We start from the raw sequence: 4,830 nt of genomic DNA on the forward strand, positions 1-4,830 counted from the left end.
TTATTACCTACGCTTCTCGGCAACTCAAGGTTCATGAACGGAACTACACGACGCACGATTTAGAGCTGGGAGCTGTTGTTTTCGCGCTTAAGATATGGCGACACTACCTGTACGGTACCAGGTGCACGATTTACACCGATCACAGGAGTCTCGAGCATATTCTTAAGCAAAAGGATTTGAATATGCGTCAACGGAGATGGGTTGAACTTCTAAACGACTATGAATGCGCCATCAAGTATCATCCAGGCAAGGCCAATGTTGTGGCTGATGCCCTCAGTCGGAAAGACACTCTACCTAAGCGCGTGCGAGCGCTACAGCTTACTATTCAGTCCAGTCTTCCTGCACAGATACGAGCTGCTCAGTTAGAAGCACTGAAACCCGAAAACGTCAAAGCTGAAGCCTTACGCGGCTCAAGGCAACGCATGGAACAAAAGGAAGACGGCGCCTACTATGTAACGGGGCGTATTTGGGTCCCACTTTATGGCGGTTTACGCGAACTTGTAATGGATGAAGCTCACAAGTCTCGCTATTCGGTACATCCAGGGTCGGATAAAATGTACCACGACATCAGCACTACTTATTGGTGGCCTAGTATGAAGGCTCACATCGCTACGTACGTTGGAAAATGTTTAACCTGTGCGAGAGTCAAGGTTGAATATCAGAAACCAGCTGGTCTACTTCAGCAGCCCAGGATACCACAGTGGAAATGGGAAGAAATTTCCATGGATTTCGTTACGGGCTTACCCAGATCTCAGCGTCGGAACGATACAATATGGGTCATAGTTGATCGACTCACCAAGTCTGCACACTTCCTGCCGATCAAGGAAACGGACAAGTTCTCCACTCTCGCAGACGTCTATCTTAAGGATGTTGTTTCGAGGCACGGAGTGCCCACCTCTATTATTTCGGATCGCGATGCACGATTCACGTCAGAGCTTTGGCAAGCGATGCACAAATCCTTCGGCTCATGATTAGACATGAGCACAGCATATCATCCTCAGACGGATGGGCAGTCTGAGCGAACTATCCAAACCCTAGAAGACATGCTTCGAGCGTGTGTCATCGATTTCGGCAACGGCTGGGAAAAGCACCTCCCTTTAGTGGAGTTTTCATACAATAACAGCTATCATACCAACATTCAAGCCGCTCCATTTGAGGCATTGTACGGACGTAAATGCCGGTCACCTCTCTGTTGGGCAGAGGTGGGGGATAGTCAAATTACGGGTCCAGAGATTGTAGTGGATGCCACAGAAAAGATTGCGCAGATACGACAACGCATGGCGGCAGCACGCGACCGTCAGAAAGCCTACGCGGACAAGCGTAGAAAGCCATTGGAATTTGAGGTCGGGGACCGGGTTTTATTGAAAGTTTCACCCTGGAAGGGTGTGGTTCGATTTGGTAAACGAGGCAAACTGAATCCGCGGTACGTCGGACCATTCGAAATCTTAGAAAAGATTGGCAAAGTAGCCTACAGATTAAACCTACCAGCTGAACTCGGTGCAGTTCACAATGTATTTCACGTGTCGAATCTGAAGAAATGCCTATCAGATGAGACCCTTATAGTTCCTTTTAAGGAACTCAATATCGACGAGCGGTTGCAGTTCGTCGAGGAACCAGTTGAAATCACGGACCGGGATGTTAAGGTCCTCAAACACAAGAGAATCCCTCTTGTTCGAGTTCGTTGGAACTCCCAGCGTGGCCCAGAGTATACCTGGGAACGCGAAGACCAGATGAAAGAAAAGTACCCCCAGCTATTCGAAACCAATGCATCCACTTCTGAGGCTGAAGCTACTACTACTGAATTTCGGGACGAAATTCCAAATCAACGGGGGGATGATGTGACACCCCAGGAAAACCAGTGAACGATGTAACTTACCTAGCTTCCTCAGTGAGTGCGTACCAAATTTCGGGACGAAATTTCTTTTAAGTTGGGGATAATGTGACAACTTGAGTTTCTGACTTTCACTTTCGCATTAGATGCGCGTTGACTTTGACTGTTTAGTTGTTTGGATTGTGGACTTGAAATTGTACGCGTTGTGTTTTAATGAAACGTAATGTAGTTTTGCCTATATGTGATTACTTGCTGTGGTAGAAAATAACATTAGAATTATTATTAAAACACTTAGTCTAGATCACGAAACATGACATACAGATCGAAGGATCACGAAAGATAACCTTAGGTTGGAAGGATCACGAAACATACCCTTCGAGCAAAGATAGGATCCTTCGACATCTTTCGGCCCATAGGATCCTTCGATATCTTTCGGCCCAGTCTTTCAAATGGGCCTTGGCCCACTGCCGATTTAGTATAAGCTTGATTTGAGACTTTACGTAATAACACTTGATCGGCAAACCCTAGAGCCTTCTTGTTCTAACTTTGTGTGCGACGGCAGACCCCCCACATCCGAAGCCAAATCCCTTTTGTTGACCATTCTTAATCTCGGTTAGTGATTTACGTGTTTTGTTCTTGATTTCGACATACTTGGTTAATCTATTATGTAACTGCATGCGAAATACATGTTGATCTGGATTGATAGGATCGAATGCATAGTATTGAATGGGTTGAATGATATTAATTTGATCAGGATTCGAAAACAGATTAACATGTCAATAGTGTTCGATTATGTGATACGTTATGCTAATCGACTGGATGATATACGTATATATGGTAGATAGTTGAACCGAATGATGATTATGTTTACATGACACATAGATGATGATTCGGATTGGTTGATGATTGATTCTGTAACCGTTAAATGATTTCTGGGAATGATAGTAACTGTCGTAGATGATCTTGTGCCTCCTGTGTAACGTAACTGATGAAATGTGCTTGTTAATCGATAACATGATAAGATGGATTAGGGTTTTGTGGTAACTGTCTATGAATGAAAACTGTTGTGACCGAAAGATACTTGCTACTCGAAACATAGCTGTTGTGACCGAAAGATACTTGTTAGTCGAAACATAGTTGTTGTGACCGAAAGATACTTGTCCTTCGAGCCATAGTAGTGTTGACCGAAGGATAGCATTGACCGAAACATAATTAGGTTGACCGAAAGATGACAGTTGGTCGAAAGATGACATTAGGTTCGAAACATAACATTTGGTCCGAAAGATAACTGTGATAACTGTGGACCGAAAGATAAGGGTGGATCGAAAGATATATGGTTATGAACATACTTGAATGATGGAATATATGCTTGATTTATTTGGCATGCTATGCTTGGTGATGAATGTTAACATTTGTATTCGTGTACACTAGCGGATGATTTAATGTGAAATGATACGTGTTGTGTCGATATGCAAACTGACTGTTAGGTGATATATGATTGATGCATGATATTGGCTATCAAGCACTATGTGACATTAGATTGCATGCGTATTATTGCGAACATGCACTGATTCGTTATACGTGCATACAATAGGACGTGATTAATTACTTGTGAGTGCATAACCTAGCATACCGAGCAAACCAAGGTGAGTTCACACTCTTACCAAGGCATGGGATTCCCGGGGTGTTGGGAATGGGATTGAAAGGATAAGGTTGAATAGATACACTACTGACACTATGACTAGACTACCATATTACTATCCTCGGTTGTGAAGGATACTTATACTGATCACTATCCTCGGATGTGAAGGATACTTATACTGATCACTATCCTCGGTTGTGAAGGATACTTATACTGATCACTATCCTCGGATGTGCAGGATACCTATACTGATCACTATCCTCGGTTGTGAAGGATACTTATAGATACGATTAGTCTAGTGGTTATACAACATGGGAAGCCCCCACCAATAGAACGTACTAACGGCCCAGTAGAGCCACCTGTTACAAACGAACTTACTATTACGCATTTACTTTCTGTGAACTCGCTCAACTAGTTTGTTGATCATTCTGTTACATGCCTTGCAGATCGTTAGGTACTTGGAGCTTGCACTGGAGAAGCGGGTCGTTGTGGGCAAGGATCGTGGTTTCTACGTTGAACTATTATGACATTTAAAACTATTAACTATTGTTGGTTTATTTACTATGCTTCCGCTACACTTTAAAACTATGGTTATGTTTTGAACACCTATCGTATTGAATGGATGGTTTACATTTATTTTACTTAATATTAATTACATGTTCAATATGATTGGTGGCTTGATCCTGGTCAGTCACGCTCCCAAGCGGTGATACTCCGCGTGTGGATTTTGGGGGTGTGACATATGTGCTTGCGACCCATTACGACCCATTTAGGTAGCTTATGCTACCTTCACGCGTCGTTCGCGTAGAACGCGTTTGGAACGCCTAACATCGTGGCCATAAGGTATAACCTCGGAAGGTTATAGCTATGGTCACCTAATGTGTTTGGTCGGATCCTAATGATCGACCAAATGGGTCGGGTTCGAAAGTATAAGCGATGGTTTAGATCGCTTACCTTACGACCCTATATAAGCAATATACTAAAAGTGACGAGCTAAGCATGTTAGAACATGCTTAACTAAGTTTAGAAAATAGGTTTGGCATCAAAACAAACGGCTTTGATGCTCACGAGTAGTTTGGTTACAAAATACGCAAGAATGCGCATTTTGGCCGAAACTACGACTCGTCACTGAGCCTAGATAACGTGGTAATCAGTAGGTATAGTCAATACGGACTATAACTATCGTGATCACGCTCACGTTATGAAGTTCCAACGAACTTCCTGATGACCATAGGCTGGTCAATGCAGAAAGTCAAACAAAACATTGACTTTCAGACTTGAAAAGCGAATAAAAGAACGAAAGAATACTTACGAAGGGTCCCCGAAAGCTAATCTTGACCCAGGAGCTCAGGTATGA

The sequence above is a fragment of the Helianthus annuus genome, chromosome 8, assembly GCF_002127325.2.
Source record: "Helianthus annuus cultivar XRQ/B chromosome 8, HanXRQr2.0-SUNRISE, whole genome shotgun sequence".
In the NCBI taxonomy this organism is placed as follows: Eukaryota; Viridiplantae; Streptophyta; class Magnoliopsida; order Asterales; family Asteraceae; genus Helianthus; species Helianthus annuus.